Genomic DNA, 21738 nt, shown 5'->3' on the forward strand with positions numbered 1-21738 from the left:
TGGTGCCTATGGGCAAGAGATTATGGACAGAGGAATACAAGAGAACTTCCAAGGCTTCTGAGACCCAGGGGTAAGACTCTTTGTGAAACTAGTATATTTAAAGCAGCTGAGAAAATTGGAAATGTGATAAAAGCACATGCAAAGACCCAGGGAAGACACATCTCCAGCAAAAGTTTGAGTGGGACCTGAGCCTTTAAACTGGCTGATGACTGTAGGTTTCTGCATGAATAGAGTCAGTTCTCAAAGACATGGAGAGGTAGCTAATTTATAAATACACAAATTTCAACAGAAGATGAGGCATAAAGAGAAACAAAGAAACATAGCCCATTCAAAGGAACAAAATAAGTATTTAGAAACTGAACCTAAGAAACGCAGGCCTCTGGCTTACGTGACGAAAAATTAAAAACAAGTAATTTAAATATACACAGTAAGCTCAAAGAGAATGCGGAAAAATAAACAAAATAAGGAAACTGATTTAGGAACAAAATGATATCATCAATGAGATAAAAATTATAAAAAAAGAGAACCAAACAGAAACCTTGGAGTTAAAAAACACACATAAAAACTAGTCAAAGAAGATTTAATATGTATTCTCCTCAAATTTGTCCAAAAAATTGAAGAGGAGGCAATACTTCCTAACGCATTTTATGAGGCCAATACTACCCTGATACCAAAACCTGGCAAAGATAACACAAAAAAAGAAAACTACAGACCAATATCTCTCATGAACACAGATGCAAAAATTCTAAATAAGAAACTAGTGAACCGAATACAACAACATATTAAAAAGATTATACGCCACGATCAAGTGGGCTTCATCTCAGGGGCACAGGGATGGTTCGACACATGCAAATCGATTAATGTGATACACCACATAAACAATTAAAAAATAAGAATCATATGATCATATCAATAGATGCAGAAAAAGGCTTCAACAAAATACAGCATCCATTTATGATCAAAACACTTAATAAAATTTGTACAGAGGGAAAGTACCTTAACATAATAAAACTCATATATGACAAACCCTCAGCCAACATTATACTTATGTGAAAAACTAAAAAAACTTTCCTCTAAGTAAAGTTTGTAGATGCAAAGTCAATGTTCAAAAATTCATAGTGTTCCTATACTCTAATGATGAAATGCCAGAAAAAGAAGTGGAAAAAATAATTCCTTTTGTAAATGCAATGAAGAGAATGAAATACTGAGGAATAAATCTAATGAAACATGTGAAGGACAAATATAATGAAAACTATAAAGCCCTAGGAAAAGAAATCAAAGAAAAAAAGAAATGGAAAGATATTCCGTGTCCATAAATTGGAAGAATCGACATAGTTAAAATGACCTTATTACCTAAAGCATTATAGAAATTTAATGCAATCTCCATCAAAATCCCATTGGCATTTCTTAAAGAAATAGAACAAAAACTCATCAGATTTGTATGGAAGAATGAAAGACCCTGAGTTGCCAAAGCCATCCTGAGAAAAAAGAACAAGGTTGGAGGCATCACTCTGCCTGACTTCAAATTATACTACAAAGCGATAATAATCAAAATGGCATGGTATCAGCAGAAAAACAGACACACAGACCAGTGAAATAGAATTGAGAGTCCAGAAGTAAACCAATGTATATTTGGGCAAATAATTTTTGACAAAAAAAAAAAAAGCCAAAAACATACAGTGGAGAAAGGAAAGCCTCTTCAATAAATGGCGTTGGGAAAATGGGAAGGCCACCTGCAAAAGAATAAAACTAGACTGTTGCCTATCACCGCACACCAAAATTAAGTCAAAATGGATTAAGGACCTGAATATTAAGACCAGAAACAATAAATTGCATAGAAGAAAACATAGGAACTAAACTCAAGGACCTTGGACTTAAAGAGGATTTTATGACTTTGACCTCAAGGGCAGGGGAAGTAAAACAGTAATAAATGAATGGGACTGCATCAAACTAAAAACCTTCTGCACAGCAAAAAAATAAATAAATAAATAATAAAAATAAAAAAAAACCATCAACAAGGTAAAGAGATAAGCATCTCAATGAGAAATTATATCTGCAAGCAATGCCTCTGATAAGGCCCTAATATCCAAAATATACAAAGAACTCATATAACTTAATAACAACAAAAAAACAAATGATCCAGTCAAAAATTGGGCAGAAGACCTGAACACACAGTTGTCCCAAGAAGACATACAAATGGCCAACAAACACATGATAAGATGCTCATCTTCGATAGCTATTAGGGAAATGCAAATCAAAACCACAAGATACCATCTCACACCTGTTAGAAAGGCTGTAATTAACAGGACAAGTAATAATAAATGTTGGCAAGGATGTGGAGAAAAAGAAACCCTCATACACTGCTGGTGGCACTGCAAATTGGTACAGCTACTATGGAAAACAGTATGGAGGTTCCTTAAAAAATTAAAAATGGATATAACCTTTGACTCAGCAATTGTACTTCTGGGTATTTATCCAAAGAAAACCAAACAATAATTCCTAAAAACATCGATGCACTCCAATATTCATGGCAGTACAATTTACAATAGCCAAGATATGGAAGAAATCTAAATGCCCATCAACAGACGACTGGATAAGGAAATTATAGTTCATATATACGATGGAATATTACTCAGCTATTAAAAAAATGAAATGCTATCACTTGCAATGACATGGATGGACCTAGAGGTTATTATGCTGAGTGAAATAAGTCAGACAGAGGAAGGTAAATACTGTATGGTTTCACTTATATGTAGAATCTAAGGAACAAAAAGAACAAACTAATAAAGAACACACAAATATAGTGAACAATCTGGTGATGGACAGAGGGGAGGGGTATTGGGAGGCTGGGAGAGCGAGGTGAAGGGTTAAAGAAGTACAAATTAGGAATTGATACTTGGTCATGGGGATGGGGAGCATGGCAGAGGGAATGTAGATAGCATTAATATGACGCCTAGGTGGAGGGCTAGGGGAGGGAGGGAGCAATTGGGAGGATAGTTTTATGAACTATATAGATGTCTAACTAATGTAGTGTATACTTAAAACTAATTTAAATAAATAAATTTAAAAAATAATCATATCAAGATACTATGAACAACTGTATGCCAACAATAACCTATATAAAATGAATAAATATTGAAAAACATACAAGCTACCAAGACTGAATCATGAAGAAATAGATAATCGAAACAACTGTACATGTAGTAAAGATACCGAATCTAATCAAAAACCTCCCAATGAAGAAAAGCACAGGACCAGTGGGCTCAATGGTAAATTATAACACATTTAAAGAAGAATTGACACCAATCCTTTTCAAACTCTTCCGATTTTTTTTTTATTATTATGGTGAGATTGGTTAATGAAATCTAGTAACTCTCAAGAGTACAAATCAACAGTAAGGCATATATAATATTATATATATAGCATTGTGTTCACTGCCCATAGTTAGATTTCTTTCTGTCATCACATATTTGACCAGTTTTACCATATCTACATACCTCCGCCCCCTACCCCCAACTCTCTAGTAATCACTAGTGTATTGGCTATGTCCATTAGCCTTTGTTTGTCTTGTTCGTTTGTTGCTTTTAGGTTTATATACTACATATAAGTGATGATGTGGTTTTCAACTTTTTCTGTCTGACTTATTTCACTTAGCATGTTTATCTTGAGGTCCATCCAAGTTGTCACAAATGGCAGTATTTCATCTCTTCTGATGGCTGAGTAATATTCCATTTTATATAGGTACCATAGCTTCTTATGAAATCATCTATTGTAGGACACTTCAGTTGCTTCCACATAATGGTCACCGTGAATAATGATGCTATGAACATCGGTGTACAAATATCTTTTTGGATATGTGTTTTCAAGACTTTGGGGTAAAACCCAGTAGAGGGATTGCTGGATCATACGGTAGATCAAGTCTTAGTTTTTTGAGGAAGCTCCATAGTGTTTTCCATAGTGGCTGTACCAATTTGCAGTCCCACCAGCAGTGTATGAGTTTCTTTTTCTCCACATTCGTGCCAACATTTGTTATTACTTGTCCTGTTGATAACAGCTATTCTAACAGATGTGAGATGGTATTTCATTGTGGTTTTGATTTGCATTTACCTAATAGCTAGCAATGTTGAGCATCTTTTCATATGCTTGTTGGCCAATTATATGTCTTCTTGGGAGAAGTGTCCGTTCCAGTCCTGTACTCGTTTTTCGAATAGATTTGTTTGTTTGTTTGTTTTTTGTTGTTATTATTGAGTTGAGTTCTTTGTATATTTTGGACATTATCAGCGGTGTTGCTTGCAAATGTATTTTCCCATATGGATGGTTGTCTCTTTACCTTGCTGACAGTTTCTTTTGCTGTGCAGAAGCTTTTTAGTTTGATGAAGTCTTATTCATTCATTATTGCTTTTACACAACTTGCCACTGAGGTTAAATTCATAAAATCCTCTTTAAGTCCAAGGTCCATGAGTTTAGTTCCTATGTTTTCTTCTATGCAATTTATTGTTTCTGGTCTTATATTCAGGTCTTTAACCCATTTTGAGTTCATTTTAGTGTGTGGTGATAGACAACGGCCTAGTTTCATTCTTTTGCAGGTGGCTTTCCAGTTTTTCTAGCACCATTTTTTGAAGAGGATTTCTTTTCTCCACTGTATGTTTTTTAGCTCTTTTGTTGAAAATTATTTGCCTATATAAATACAGGTTTAGTTCTGGACTCTTGATTCTATTCCACTGGTCCATGTGTCTGTTTTTCTGCCAATACCATGCAGTTTTGATTATTGTCGTTTTGTAGTATAATTTGAAGTCGGGAAGAGTGAGGCCTCAAGCCTTGTTCTTTTTTCTCAGGATAGATTTGGCAATTCGGGGTCTTTTGTGCTTCCATACAAATCTAATGATTTTTTTCTTCTGTTTTAAAAAATGCCACTGGGATTTTGATGAGGACTGCATTAAATCTGTAAAATGCTTTAGGTAATAAAGTCATTTTAATTATGTTGATTCTTCTAATCCAAGAACACGGACTATCTTTCCATTTCTTTGTATCTTTTTCAATTATTTTCAATAGGGTTTTATAGTTTTCATTATAGGTCTTGCACATGTTTTGTTAGATTTATTCCTCAGTATTTTATTCTTTTTGTTGTAATTGCAAAAGGAATTATTTTTTCCACTTCCTTTTCTGACACTTTGTTATTAGAGTATAGGAACGGTATGGATTTTTTTTTTTGTCTTTATTGAAATATAATAGACAATTAGTTGCTTGTATTTACACTGTAAAATTCAATGAGCTTTTTTTTTCAATTATAGTTGGCATACAATAATATACTTGTTTCAGTTGTATAGCATAGTGACCAGAGAGCTACATAACTCACAAAGTTATCACCACACTAAATCTAGTACCTCTCTTCCCCCTTACAAATTTATTACATCAACTATCTTCCTCATACTACAATCTATATCCCCATGTCAATTCTGCAGCTATCCACTTGTAACTCTTAATCTCTCTGCTTTTTTGTCCCCCTAACCACCCTCCCAAGTGGTATCCCTCTAACTATTCTCTGTATCTATCAGTTTATTTCCACATTTGTTGTTGTTGTTCTTGATTTTATTCTTTAGATTCCACATGTATGTGAAATCAAGCGTCATTTGTCTTTCTCTATCCTTCCCATTTCATTCAGCATCATACCCTCTAGGTCCATCAAGGCAATATCTTTCTCCATCCCCTTTCTTTTAGTCTGTGTGTGTCTTTTAATCTGAAATAAGTCTCTTATAGGCAGCATATATAGGGGTCTTGTTTTCTAATTCATTCAGACACTCTATTTTTTGGTTGGAGCACTTATATCTCTTCCATTTGAGGAACTTGTTGATAGGAATGTAGTTATTACCATTCTTTATTACTGTTTTTGATCCATGTTTTTTCTTCTTAAAGAAGTCCCTGGCTTGGTGATGATAAGTTCTTTTAGCTTATTTTTGTCTGGGAAGCTCTTTATCTGTCTTTCAAATCTAAAAAATAGTTTTAACGTATAAAGTATTATGGATTTTCATCACATCGAATATTGTGTCAAGCTCTTCTGTCCTGTTTCATTTGAGAAATCAGCTGCCAACTTATGGGTATTCCCTTTAAGGTAACTAACTGCTTTTCTCTTGCTGCTTTAAAGATTCTCTCTTTGTATTTAACTTTCGGAATTTTAATTATGATGTGTCTTGGTGTGGGTTTCTTTGGGTTCCTGTTTTGGGGGGCTCTCTGAGCTTCCTGGGGTTTTATGTCTATTTCCTTCACCAGGTTAGGGATGTTATCCATCATTATTTCTTCAAGTGATCTTCAACATATTGTTTTCCTTCAGGTACACCTATGACATGGATATTTTTACCTTTAATAGTGTTCCATAGACTTCTTACATTATTGTTATAGTCTAGGCTTTTTTCATGCTATGATAATTGAGTGTCCTTGGTTTTCCCATCCTCTATATAGGTCATTTTATCCCCTTCTTTATTCACTTTGCTTATTCCTTTAATATTCTACTCATCTCAGATAATGTGTTCTTCATATCCTACTGGTTCCTTTTTATAATTTCTATTTCAAATTTTATGTTTTTTTATCTCTTTGTTGAAGTTCTCAATAAATTCATCTATACTTCCCATAAGTTCATTGAGCATCTTTATAATCAGTGTTTCGAACTCTGCATGTTAGATTGCTTGACTCCATTATTCCTGGATTTCTGTTCTGTTCTCTCATGGTTTCTGCTTCTTTGTCTTCCAATTTTGGCTGCCTCTCTATGTCTGTTTCTATGTACTAAGCAAAGCTCCTAAGTCTCCCGGTCTTATTAGGGTGGATTTGTGTAGCAGGTGACTAGTGGCACAGTACTGAGAAGAGTTCAGCTGCAGGCCAAATTGAGCTCAGCCTTGTACCCCTCTGGGGCCACCTGTTAAGAATCAGCAAGCAATCCACAGATGCTGTGCTTATAGTTACCTCAAGAGGCCAGGCCAGAAACTGAGGTCAGCTGCTACCATTGTGAGTCTTGGAGTTGGCTCAGCAAGGAGCACTGGAATTGCTAAGGACACAACTGGATGCGGCTTGGATGGGGCCAGGAGTTGGGTGAAGCAGAGTTTCATAGCATCCTCTGGGTGGTGCGACTTCTGTTATCTGGTTTGATGACATCTCCACTAAGACGGCACACTGGGAGTGGGGAGGGTTCAACAGAGGAACAATGCATATCGCCGGCACATCTGTAAAGAGTGAATCTTGCCTCAGCCTTCAGTCCAATCAACTCAGTGTACCCCTGTAATTCCCTGGTATCTCTCGCACAGCCAAACCAGCACTGTTGCTCAGAGTGAGCAAGTCCATCACCATGAAAGTCTGCTCACGGACATAGCTCCTTTAAGGGGCATCTGCAGATGCTGGCTGCCGCTGCCTGTGTCCCACTCAGCCACTTGGGACCAGGCAGCCCGCATCCTCACCCCATTCTACCTTTTGTCGTGGCAGGGTGATTTCTCAGGTTTCTCCCTAGTTGTTTGAGTTGTTTATCTAGATCCCAGAAGATTTTTACTTGCCATTTACCCCGTGTTTCTGTCACAACTTTGATTTGGTTGCCAGAGGGATGAACAGAGCCTCTATCATCTATGTCGTTTTTCTCACTCCCCTGCTATGGATTTTTGAACATTGATTTTGTATCCAGAAACTTTACTGTATTTGCTTATTGTTTCTAGTAGTGTTTTTGTGGAGTCTTTAGGGTTTTCTATATAGAGAATCATGTCATCTGCAAATTGTGACAGTTTGACTACTTCATTTCCTATTTGGATGCCTTTTATATCTTTCTCTTGCCTGACTGCACTTGCAAGTACCTTTAATGTTATACTGAATAACAGTGGCAATAGTGGGAAGTCTTGTCTTGTTCTTGAACTTAGACATAAAGTTCTTAGTTTTTCACCATTCAGTATAATGTTGGATGAGGGTTTGTCATATATGGCCTTTATTATATTACGGCAATTTCCTTCTACACCAATTTTGTTAAGTGTTTTGATCATAAATAGATGCTGTATCTTGTCGAAGGCTTTTTCTGTATCTTTGATATGATCATATGATTCTTATTTTTTAAATTTACTTATGTGGTGTATCACTTTAATCGATTTGCATATGTTGAACCATACCTGTGCCCATGGGATGAAGCCCACTTGACCGTGACATATAATCTTTTAAATATGTTGCTGTATTTGGTTCTCTAGTAACTTATTTAAGATTTTTGCATCTCTCTTTATGAGGTATTGGTTTGTAGTTTTCTTTTTTTGTATTATCTTTACCAGGTTTTGCTAGCAGGGTAATATTGGTCTCATTAAATGAGTATGGAAGTATTGCCTCCTCTTTGATTTTTTGGAAGAGTTTGAGGAGAACAGATATTAAATCTTCTTTGAATGTTTGGTAGAATTCACTGGTGAAGCCACCAGGTCCTAGACTTTTACTTTTTGGTAGGTTTCTGATGATTGTTTACATATCCCTACAGCTGATCGGGCTATTTAGATTTTCCAGTTCTTCCTGATTCAGTCTAGGAAGGTTGTATCTTTCTAAATACTTGTCTATTTCTTCTAGGTTTTTAAATTTGGTGTTATATACTTTTCCAAAATATTCTTGTATGACCCTTTGTATTTCTGTGGTGTCTGTTAATTTCCCCCTTTTCACTCTGATTTTATTTGTGTCCTTTCTTTTTTTCTTTAGTGAGTCAGGCCAAGGTTTTGTCAATTTTATTAACCTTCTCAAAGAACCAGCTCTTTGTTACATTTATATTTCTATTGCTTTTTGTTTCAATTTTATTTAGTTCTGCTCTAATTTTGATTACATCCTTCTTTCTGCTGACTTTGGGCTTCATTTGTTCTTTTTCTAGTTTTTTTAAGATGAAGCATGAGGTTGCTTATTTGGGCTCGTTCTTGTGTTTTGAGAAGGCCTGTAATGATATGAACTTACCTCTTAGTACTTGTTTTGCCACATCACAAAAGTTTTGATATGCTGTACTATCATTTTCATTCATTTCTATGTATCTCTTGATCTCTCTTTTTCTTTTTTCTCTGACCCAGTCATTCTTCAATAGGATGTTGTTCAGTCTCCATGTATTTGTGGTCCTTCTCATTTTTTTTTTACAGTTGATCTCTAGCTACAAGATATTACGATCAGAGAATATGGTTGATTTCAACCCTCTTTTGTTGAGAGTATCTCTGTGTCCCATTATGTGGTCAATCCTTGAGAATATTTCATGTGCACTAGAGAAGAATGTGTAAACAGCTGTTTTGGGATGGAAGGCTCTGTAAATGTCAAATATGTCCAGTTGCTCTAATGCATCATATAAGGATGTTATTTCCTAATCGATCTTCTGTTTGGATGATCTGTCCATATCCAACAGTGGGGTATTTAGGTCCCCTACTATGATAGTGTTTTGGTCTGTTTCTCCCTTTAGTGATATTAGTAATTGCTTTATATATTTTGGGGTTCCCTGATTGGGAACATAGATATTAATAGATGCTATGTGTTGTTGGTACAGGATTCCCTTTATCATTATGAAGTGTCCCTCTATCTTTCTTTACTATTTTTATTTTGAAGTCTATTTTGTCTGATACTAGTACTGCTACCCCTGCTTTTCTCTGAATGCATTTGCTCGGATTATCATTTTACACCTTTTCACTTTGAGTCTATATTTATCTCTAGAACTAAGGTGTGTCTCCTGGAGGCAGCATATGTTTGGTTTTTGTTGTTTGATCCAATCTGCAACTCTGTCCTTTAAATTGGTGAGTTAAGTCCATTTACATTTAGTGTGATTGTTGATATATAAGGTTTTCCTATAGCCATTTTATCTTTTGCTTTCTGGTAGCTTGGTGTTTCCATTATTTCCTTGTCTTTGTGTTTCTGTTTTATTTTGGTTGGCTTTTGTGGGTTTTCTCTCTGATTCTTCTTGCTTTATGTCATATACTTCAGTTCTGAAGCTTTGGTGTGTGGTTATCATTACCAATATGTAAAGGATAGTTATATGTATGTATGTATGTGTGTGTGTGTGTGTGTGTGTGTGTGTGTATATATGTATGTATGTATATGTATGTGTGCATATATATGTATATATATGTATGTGTGTGTATATATGTATGTATGTATGTGTGTATATATATGTGTATATGTATGTGTGTATATATATGTGTGTATATATACACACATATATATATACATATATATATGCGTATATATATATGTATATATATACAGTTGTTCATTTTCTTCTGCGTGTGCCTTATCTCCATTCCACTTTGTGAATTTGGATCTTAGAATCCTCCCATTTTCTGTTATTGTCTCAGTTTGTCCCTATGTATGCTGAACGTTTATTACTCTCTTGCAAAGCAAATCTCTTCTTATTGTTTAAGCTTATAGTGCCCTGTTCTTAATAAGGGTTGCACTCCTCTGCTTCTATCTGCCTGCTAGTCATTTTACTCATAGTCATGTAATTATTTTTGTCATTTCATTTTAGGTTAGCTGACCTTTTTCATTATTTCCTGTAATGTAGGCCTCATAGTAAAGAATTCCCTCAATTTCTGTATGTCTAGAAAGGTCTTTATTTCTCCTTCATATCTAAAGGAGAGCTTTGACGGATACATTATTCTTGACTGGTAGTTCTTTTCATTTAATAGTTTGAATGTTTGGTTTCACTCTTTTCTGGCTTGTAAGGTTTGCGCTGAGAGTCTGACAATAACATAATGGGTTTTCCTTTATAGGTTACCATCTTCTTTTCCCTGGCTGCTCTGAGAATTCTTTGTCCTTAATTTTTAATAATTTTAATATAATGTGTCTTTGAGAAGGCCTTTTTGGGTTGGTATAATTGTGTGTTCTGTTGACTTCTTGAATTCCAAGCTCCAGCTCATTCCTTAGGTTTGGGAATTTCTTGTCAACCATTTGTCTGAAAATGCTTTCTAATCCCTGCTCCTTTTCCTCCCCTTCAAGAATACCCATTATTCTTATATTTCTCTCCTGATAGTATTAGGTAGCTCCTGTATTTTTCTTTCATTATTTTTAATTCTTCAGTTTCTGTCTTCTTCCGTCTGGTTTATTTCTAGATCTGTCTTCGATATCTGTGATCCTTTCCTCCATTTGGTCAAGTCCATTGCCCAAGCTTGCTATTTCATTCTTCATATCTTTTAGAGTATTTTTCATCTCTAGACATTCTATTTGGTTCTTTTTAAGGGTTTCAATCTCCTTGCTAAAAAAAAATGCATTGTACTGATATAGTTGTTTTTTCAATTATTGGAATTTTTGATATGAATTATTTTGGATCTCACTGAATATTTTCAGAAGCACCAACTTGAATTCTCTGTCATTTAAGTCACATATTTCTATGTCTTTAATCTTATTTTCTAGAGATTTTTCTCTTTCTTTCTGAGCTGCCTTGTCACTTTGGTTGTTCATTGTGTTTAATGGACTATTTCTCTTCCTGGGCATTAATGGAAGTGTATTCTGCTATTTTTTTTTTCCAGAAAGAAGTTTCATTATATAAAGTTCTCTCTTTATCTTGTTGCTAAGATGGCGTTTTTCTTTGGTTTTCAGTAGGTGGCGTCTAATCCTCTTAGATCCCTGCTTTATATAAAGTCTTAATAATGTCTTTTTCTTTTTCTAATAAATATCAATTATGCTCGCTACCCCAGTCTCAGTCCTTGTCAATGTTAGCAACAGTTTCAGTAGTGTTTGCTCAGATTCCCATGGCGCTTCCCAGTGTTTGGTCTTGGAGGATATGGTGAGAGGTGCCATCTAGGTTAGGGGATGGGGGTTGCTGCTCAGCCTCACGTTTTGCAACTGAAGGTGGTATTAATCTACTGTTGCTTCTCTGCCGTCTCTAGTTCTCTGCCATTCCCACTTTTCTGCTTTCTGCCCTGATCTCTGGGCACTGCTGCTGCTTCGAGCTAACAGCTCTCTCAGGCAGGGCTGTTCAGGGAACATGCCACACTTTCTTTCCTCTCCCTTCTCCTGCAGGGAGCGCCAGCTGTGAGAGGCAGTTTCTTTATTTCTCCCAGTCTACCGCCCAACTCACAGGGTCCTGACCTGTAGCAATTCTTATTCACAGATCCCTCACATGCTTGTGTGCAGGTTGGGTGTTTTTGTTGAGTTTCTATGTTCTGCTTATTGTTTCAAGGGGAGAGATGTGGGGACATCTCTCACTCCGCCGTTTCTGACATCACTAGTAATCAGATGCATACCATTATTAAACACAGAGACAGCATATATAATTTTTTTGTTGTTTGTTGATTGTCTAGCTTTCAAAAGGCTCACTCTATCTAAATTATGAAATAAAGAGACTTGCTTACAGAGAAAAGAAAAAAAGCTGCAACAGGAGGTAGAAACAGAGCAGTCAGTCAGAGGCTCCACAGACAGACACACAGACATGACTTAATCCTACTACTGAAAAGAGGGGAAGCTCTACCAAAAAATGAAAAGAGAAAATTTCTGAATTTATTCCATGAGGCCATCATTACTACTATATCAAATCCAGACAAACACACTATAAGGAAACTAAATATTCATATCTCTTATGAATATCGATGCAAAATTTCTCAACAAAATACTAGCAAACAGTGTAATATATGGACTATACACCATGACCAAGTGGGATATATTCCTAGAATGCAAGAAGGTTCAAAATGTGCAAAATCAATTTAATAGATCACATTAACATAATGATGGGGAAAACACATGATCATCAGAAAAAAATGTTTGACAAAATTCAACACCTTTCATGATAAGGAAAAAAAAAAAAGACTCAACTTACTAGGAATAGAAGGATAGTACCACAACATAATACAGACCATATATGAATGGTAAAAGAATGAAAGCATTTCCCCTCAAAAAAATCTACTGTTTTTATACATAAACATTACCCAACCAAAAAGGAAATTAAAAAAAAATAATTCTATTTATAATACCATGACAAAGTATAAACTACTTCAAGAATAAACTTAACCAAGAAAGGGAAAGGCTTGTACACATAAAACTATAAAATGTTGCTGAAATAAAGAAGATACAAATAAATGGAAAGACATTTTCTGTTCATAAAAGGTATTTATTGAAAACAATCCACATATAAGTGGACTCTCGTAGTTCAAACCCATGTTTTTCAGGGTCAACTGTATATCTAAAATAGTTCTAAAGTAGGGCCTCAAAAATATTGTTACATCAATGTTCATAGCAGGATTATTTACAAGATCTAAAAGGTAGAAGTTATTCAAGTTTCCATGAACAAATGAATGGATAAACAAAATATAGTATATATAATCAATGAAATATTACCCTTAAAAAGGGAGGAATTTTGACACACACTACTACCACATGGATTAACCTTGAAGACATTATACTAAGTGAGATAAGCTAGACACAAAGGGACAGAGAATGTATGGTTCCACTTATATAATATATGCTAACCAAAATAAGTCAGATGGAGTCAAGAACCATATGATTTCACTCATATGTGAGATATAAAACTGAAAGCAACAAACAAGCAAGCCAAACAAAAACAGAGAAACTCATAATATGGTGTTATGAGTGGGAGAAGGGAAGGTAGAAAGGGTAAAGGGGATTAAATATATAGTGATGGAAGATTTGACTTTGGGTGATGAACACACAGATAATATGTTATAGAACTGTACATTTGAAATATATATATATATTTATATAAATATAAATAAATAAATAAATTATATATATATAATTTATATATATATATAAATTATATATATATAAATTATATATATATATAATTATATATATATATATAATTTATTTATTTATTTATAGCAAAAGGGGAGGACCAAGAAGGAGGAGGTGATTCTCAACTGGAGAATGATACATTTTCTCTCTCTTGCCCTGAGGCCCAGACTCTCCTTAAAGACCTAACCCTGGAACCAAGTAAAAAAGGGGGCTGCCTGGCTATATAGAATAGATCTGGTGAAGAAAAAACTTCTCCTAAAGGGGGCTGAAATTAAACAATTGGTTGCTATAGTTCAGAATGGAAAAGTGATGTCCCTGCTAAAGGATCCCACACAATTCATATGAATGGTGGGAATGACCCACAGAGGCGGCTTTCAACCTCAGCCCACATATAACTTGTTGATATGTATTTTTATGGCTTGGAGGGCTGCCCATCCTATGTTAGGCCTCATTAAAGCCTGGGCAGACTGTCAACGGAAAATATTAGCTGAGGCCAAAGATCTCTTTCATCACATTGGGGCTTATCAGGCAACAGATGGATGCAGTATGGCATGCAATATGATGACTTGGCAAGTACAGAGGAGACTGAATTGAGTCCCGAGTTTACCTAGTTGTTTCCTGGGGGTGAGGGGTACTGATAAGTATAAGCCCTTTTTATGGACCATGATAGCTAATGCTAAAACAATTCAATAAGTCATAGATGCCCTGTATTTAATAGAATTCATGAAAGGCAAAGTAAGAGTTGTGTTGTTTGCTAATTCTATAAGCAATACCCCATCTGGCCTTAATAAAAATTGCTATTAACAGTGATGCTTCTCTCCTCAAGGACAGACAACCAGGCCCCCACTTAAGTGTGAATTGTGAGATGAATGAGAGGTCACACTGGATCATAAGAGACAAGAGGAATTCAAATTGAATGATTTCTGGTAAACTGGTAGAGCAATTACAGTATTTACTAGTGTTACATTATAATCCTCAGCAGGTATCACCTTCTAAGACAGCCTCCCCTTTGAAACCTACCCCTGATCTCCAGTGGCAAGTACCCATCCCCACATGGGGACCTGACAGTCACAGAAGGGGTGGTTCCAGAAGCTGGCCACTTCTAGTAGAAAATCACCCTTTTACCATATTAACTATAGTTTAGGCTCCGAAAACTAAACACCATAAGCTAGCTCTGTTGAATATGGTTGCCAAAATCTCCCTAATCCAAGGAATCACACTTATGCTTTTAAGGGATCCCTACATACCCCCACCCTCTACCCCCCCCAGGAGGTGACCAACTTGGAAAGAAGATTAAATAAAGGAGTAATTACTCACTTAACTATAACTGTTCAAATTGGCTCAGTTCTGCAAAAAGATGCTTCTGTCCTGGTTAGAACACTCTCCTGCACACCAAGACCATCCCTTTCTCCATTTTTGGAATAGATTCCTTCAGTCAGCAAGTACCTCATGGAGCAAGCTTAAGGCTTTTATGCCATTGGCGGACACCGCGTGGTGGAAACCAGTCAACCCTCCCTTACCATTGCAGGTGGCAAATATAGCACAGTATTGGCTAAGACACGACACTGAAGGATTGTGGCCTATCAAAGCTGATTTAGTTAAAGAAAGGGGTACTGAATCCTACTCTCTCACTTTTCAATTCTCTGGTATGACCTGTGCTATAAAGTTACTACTAGTAAGTGGAGGCTAACTATAGACTTTGAAAAGTTGAGCAAGGCTGTTCCCTTTATGAGAGCACCTCTCCCGGATATTTTCACCTGAACATTCAAATAGGTAAATTGTCTGGAGTTACAGACTTGACTAATACATTCTTTCGATTCAGTAAAAATTTTGCAGGGAAGCCAACCACAACCTTTACCTTTACCTTTGAGGGTTAAAAAGTATATCTTTTCTTGGTTGCCTATGAGATATGTAAATAACCCTGTGATCACACATGCAGTTTGCTGACAGGACCTAGATGCCTGTTATATATATCCCACTAGAAACTTGGTTTTGACATTATATTGATGACGTCCTCCTCAGTGGAATTGACTAAGATTGCCTCATAGGCCATCACAACTGTGAGCAAACACCACTGAGAAAGGATGGGCAAATGCCTTGCATAAGGTACAAGACTTCTTTCAATCTGTTAAATTTGGGGGCTACATTTGGAACTGAGAAGGGTGCACTGGTATTTCCAATCTGGTAAAAGACAAGCTCCTAGAACTTCAACCTCCTACATTTGATAGGAATGTTTGGATCCTGGCACCGATGCTTTCCTCATCTCCAATATTTGCTGGCCCCCATCTAACAAGTCATCTGTAAATCTACTTTTCAGTGAGGAAATAAGAAATAACAGGTACTAGACAAACTAAAGGTGGTTATTACTTTGGCTCTCCCACTAGTGCTCTAAGGGTAGGCCTTACAATTTGAAGTTTCTGACACCTCAGAATTCTCTAACTAGAGCCTCTTGACCAAATGGACGGATAAATGCCTATCCATGGGTTTTTAGTGTAAGCAACTCCCCGACTCAGCTCAAAAGTTCTCACCACTAGAGAGAAAACTCCTGGTGGTATATGGGGTACTTATCATATGTGAAGCGCCATGATGGCCAAATGCCTTGACCTCTGGCCAATTATTCTACAGACCATGATTCCTATCATGTCCTGGATAATGGGAAAAGGTCTCTGTAAAACTAGATAAGCATCACAAGCCTCCTAATTAAAATAGAAATGGTATCTAAAAGATCAAGCTAAACCCAGCTCTCCTGAAGTATCACAACACAATGAAGAAATAGCCACATACCTTGCTACTGAAATTAACTTGTCAAAACCCTAGAAAAATGTCTCTGGGTCTTGCTCAGTGTGGACCGAAGTGGGGATGGTCAGTACTCACATAACAAGAAAAGCAATACTATTTCTTTACTGATGGAGTGAACAGAGAATATAAGGGAGTTTGACAATTCAACTCACTCTTATTCAAACACTTCAATTTCCATAAGGAATAGACCAAAATACCCAATGGGCTGAGCTGCATGCAATACTCCTAGTAATAGAGCATGTCCTTGACAAATATTTTACTAAGATTCACACTTTCACTGATACCTGGATGGTGGCTAGTTAGCTAACTACTTGGTCAGGACTTCAGCAAAATCAAGGTTGGAAAATACAAGGCTGAGACATCTGAGGTAAAGAGATACAGGGGAAAAAATGTCACTACACTGGCTCCCAGTCTGTGCATCCTGGTGCACCATACCTCGGCTCATACCAAACAAGACACATAGGAGGCACACCATAATGCCAGTGTAGATTAACCAAATCAGGCAAACCTCTTAAAGGAGGGAGAGTGCTGAAAACTTTGGGATGAGCTACCTTATCATTTCTATTGGTAAGCATACCAGAGGGCAAGGCATTTGGCCATCATGAGGTTGTAAAACTAGATTGTTATAGAAGAGTCAAACCAGTAGAGAGACATTTAAACAAAGCCAGTAGGGACTGTACTCTATGAAATCTAGACACTGGGCCTACTGCACTAGAGGAAAAATTTATAAAGAAGGACCACATCAGAACTGGCAAATCAATTTTGCCGGGCCTCCCCCTGCAGTAGATAGAGCCACTAAATATGCCTTAACAACAGTAGATACCTGCACAGGCCTTCTGTTGGCTTACATATGCGAGGGTAACATGCTGATGTTATTGAGGAGCTAACAAAAAAGCTTTTATGGCCTTTTTAAGTTCCACAATTACATAGTCAGATCAAGGTTCCTACTTCACCACAAAGCAAATACAACAATGGATATTGTACAATGATATTGCCTGGGTTTTCACCTACTCTTATTGTCCTAAGAGAGCAGATATCATAGAAAGACATAATGGGCTTTTAAAACAAGAGCTACTAAAGGACCATGGAGGGCAATGGTCCTCCAAGTGTCAAATATACTGCTCATACTCTTGATTACATTAAATCCACCACCTATGGCATAATTACACCATACTGAAATCCACAACAAACTAAGACACCACAACCCTCACTGGTATAAAGACTTACATAAGACATAACCCAATTACCAATTTTCTCAGACATGGGAGCCTTGATATTGTCATCTACAGCACAGTAATATCCACCTGGTGCTTTCACCTTTCCCTTTTCTCTCAGAAAAATTCAGAGCCTAGCTACTTCCCCGTCAGTCCTGAGAGGACCTTACGTGGACCACTGACCATTCAATGGTTGATAAGGTATGTCTGGAAACAACATGCCACATGCACACCACAGGAAAATACACAATGTGGGCCAGATTGGGGACCATGCTGTTGGCTGTTTGGGTTGATCAATCCTACTAACACGACCACAAACATCCTTCTCCCATCTCTACTACTACTAACAATACTCATTGTGGTTAAACCAGACTTTAAGATATCACTTGTGACTTATAAATGCCTTCTAAGCTCTATGTGACAACTTTAACTTCAAATCAGATGAAACTGACCATTAAGTAAGGCCAAACAAACAGAACAATGTGTCACCTATTGAGTCTCATTTAAGGAATGCCCAGAAATAGTATGCACCCATATTACAATCAGAATGCTCATGACTGTTACAGTCAAATAAAAGATGTTGTAATCCAGAGCCAATACCAATAAACTCTATGGTATTACAGAGAGAAAATTATAGCTTTTACTAATCCCTGCCATGAGAATAAATGTAAAACTCTGCCAATAATGCACACCTTTTAGCTACTGGTCTCTTTTCCTATTAATTATAATGATCTCTTTCTCCCTCCAACATAAATCCCATTTACTGAAGCAAAGAGAAATTGCACTGATCATATGGCCAAGGGCTCTTACCATGGACTTAGTTCCTGACCACTAATTAATATAAGACAATATAAACTACATAATATCGCCTAGGCCAACGCCTATTTTTTCTTTTTTTAAATCAGGGATTACTATCAGCTTGGAAATTCTTCTCTAACCTAACCTTCCCACAATACCAACTGCAAATTTTACATAACAAAAATGCAATGCTGGATGCCCATACTAAATAATCATAATTCTTAGGTGTTATTGCAAAGAGAAGTCTTACGGAAAACGTATTTGACCCTATGGGGAAATCTAACCGCTACCTATATGAGAGTCTCTACCCAAATTGACAACTACTTGTTTACAGCTATTATAAAAGTTGCTGGGCCTACAAAAGTCACTGTTAATAAAGACTTGGGAAATATTTGAAGGAAATTGACAGTCGAAAATCTCTTCTGGGGGGCTCCTAAAAATATATAGCTTTCACCTTATGGAAGACAGAAATAATGAGAAGCCTAGTAGCAAAGTTAACCCAGGGAGAAATTTATTGGTTTCGTAACATTATTCTCTCCCAAGGGGCTGCCAAACAACTGTTAAAACTATACAAATGGTTGTCCTGGAAAAGTTTCCCTTAGTATAGAAGCACTGGAGCAGGTGGTCCCTCACTGAAACACAGCAACGTTGTGATAAATAGGGAGAGAAATAGGCTAAATGTATAATATAATTGATGTCTACTTTTGAAATAATGTACCCCACCTGTGAGGATCCCATATTTGAATCCCTAATAGTTCAGGATCTGATTTGATGTGTAACTAAATTAACAACTAAACAAAACCTCTGAGAGTACCTAAAAAGCTTATTTCACAATCATGGAAACACACCAATATTATTTACCACTGACAACTGGCAAGAAACCAAAACACCAATGTATACCAATCTGAAAAAGGAAGAACTTACAATTACCCACCAAATCAAACCTGCATATAGCTTTAGCCACAGAAATACATAATATGGCACCTTTAACCACATGTTGGGCTTGCTTCCACCAACCTGATTTTAGTACACACAGCATAATAACTTTCCCTTAGCCTAGCTCCCCTGTAAACTTCACTTATCAAGATGAGCCTATTTCTCCTAACCACTGATGACATCAAACAAAATCCAGAGACTTATCTCACATAAATGTGTGAGAAATGGTGGGCTGAAACAATAACCAATTTAGTTGACCCAGGTGCTAAATGTAAGGTGGATAGCACACACACTTGATTGACTAGAACATTATATGTAATAAACCTGACTAGAGAACCGAGGTAGCTGTTTAGCCCATCCTACAGCCATGCTTGCAGGAATGCCCAAGCAGAGAGCTTAGCCAATAGTTCTGTCCACTTGCAGAGTTGAGCCAGTAGCCATAACTGGCTGGGGATCCCAGTGGGCAGATCTGCCTGTTTCAGGTCACTAGCCAGCAAGTTGAACTGGCCATGGAGCTTGTTTTGCAGACTCACATGGGTGGGAAAACAAATTCAAAGCCCTCCCTGCTGCTGAACATAGCCCCTAATCCTGCTCAATCAAGAAGCCTAATCAGAGAACCTGGGCAGCCATGGAGCCAATCCTAAGGCCATGTTTGGGCAAGGAGCCAAGCCAGCAGTCATGCCAAACAGAAAAGTATAGCCTCTGGCTCTGTGTAGCCAAGGGGCTAGGTGACAGAGCCAAGCCTACAGACTTGGCTGATTGCTGAACAGAGCCTGTGACCCTGTCAAAGTAGGAAGTCTGGATGGTGATCCTGCCCAACTGCGGAACATTGTCTCTAGCCCCTCCCACCTGTGAAATACAGCTGGAGGCCCCTCCTAGCCAAAGAGCCCAGCTGGCAAGCTTGCCAAATTGTGGTGCACAGCCAGCAGCATACCTGATCACTAAGCCCAGCCTATGGCCTATCCAGCTTTGGAGTATAGTCTGCCTGTTTGCAGAGTACAGCTTGAGTCCTTGTCTGACCATGAAGCCTTTCCTGTGGCCTCACCTAAAAAGAGTCCAGCCAACAGCACCACCTGATTGGTGATCACAGTCTAAGAACCCACCCAAACAGGACCAACTGCAGAGCCAAGCCCATAGCCCTACCCAATCAAAGAATTCATCCAGGGACCTTGACTGACTCAGAGGTTACTGCATAGAACATTTAGTGGCCCCATCTGACTGAGTAGCAGAACGAGCAGAAACCCCTGCACAGGGAAATAAATGAGTGGCCTTGCACAGAGCCTAGCTAGCAAGGTCACCCAAATGTGGAGTTGAGCCAGTGTCACTCCCCTCAGCCTGAGAACACAGGCAGTGTCCTTGCCCAAAGAGAGACACCAATAGGAAGCCCTGCATATCGAAGGATGCTATCAGCTGACCTATCCATAAACCCAAGGTGTGCTGACTGGTGAAACAAGTCTATGAAGTCTGGAAGAAGAGAATGCTTACTCAAATGTGCAGATACCAACAAAAAGAATCAAAGATCGCAAAGAATCAGACAAACATGACACCAGCCAGGAAACCAATAAAGTTTCAATAGAAGAACCTAAAGAAATGGAGATCTACAAACTGCCTGACAATGAATTCAGAATAATTCTCTTAAAGAAGTTAAGTGAAAAAGAATAAACAGACACCTAAATGAAAATAGGGAAATGCTCCATGAACAAAATGAGACATATGGCAAAAAACAGAAAACCTAGAACTGAATACAATGACTGTACTGAAGAATTCAACAGAGCTTCAACAACAGACTTCACCAAGAATAAAAAAGGATCAATGAACACAAAACTAAGTTATATAAAATTACCACTGAGGAACAAAAAAAAAAAAAAAAGAATGAGAAAGAATAAAGAAAGCCCATGGAACTTATAAGATACTGCCAAAGAAAGAATAAATGTATTATGGGAATCTAAGAAGAAGAGAAAGAAGAAGAAAAATGGACAGGAAGGATATTGAAAGTAAAAAGGCAAGACATTTTCCAGATGTAGTGAGAGAAATGAACATCAAGATTCATAAAGCTCAAAGGCCTCCGGAAAGGTTGAACTCCTTTGACACCAAAAGTGAAGGCAAAAAAATAAATAAATAAATGAAATAAATAAACGAGTGGCACTACATAAAATGAAAAAGCTTTGCAGAGCAAGGAAACCATCAACAAAATGAAAGGTAACCTACCAATGGGAGAAAATATTTGCAAATCACATATGTGATAAATGGCTAACATACAAAATATATAAAGAACTCATACAACTCA

At 37.2% G+C, this 21738-nt stretch overlaps 1 protein-coding gene across 5 annotated transcripts in view; it reads right to left on the reverse strand.

The window, feature by feature from the left end:
* Window positions 1-21738, reverse strand: part of MTMR8 (myotubularin related protein 8) — a 144471-nt gene that overhangs the window by 4037 nt on the left and 118696 nt on the right. The window lies entirely within an intron of this gene.

This window comes from Pteropus vampyrus, unplaced genomic scaffold, assembly GCF_000151845.1.
Source record: "Pteropus vampyrus isolate Shadow unplaced genomic scaffold, Pvam_2.0 Scaffold516, whole genome shotgun sequence".
Taxonomy (NCBI): domain Eukaryota; kingdom Metazoa; phylum Chordata; class Mammalia; order Chiroptera; family Pteropodidae; genus Pteropus; species Pteropus vampyrus.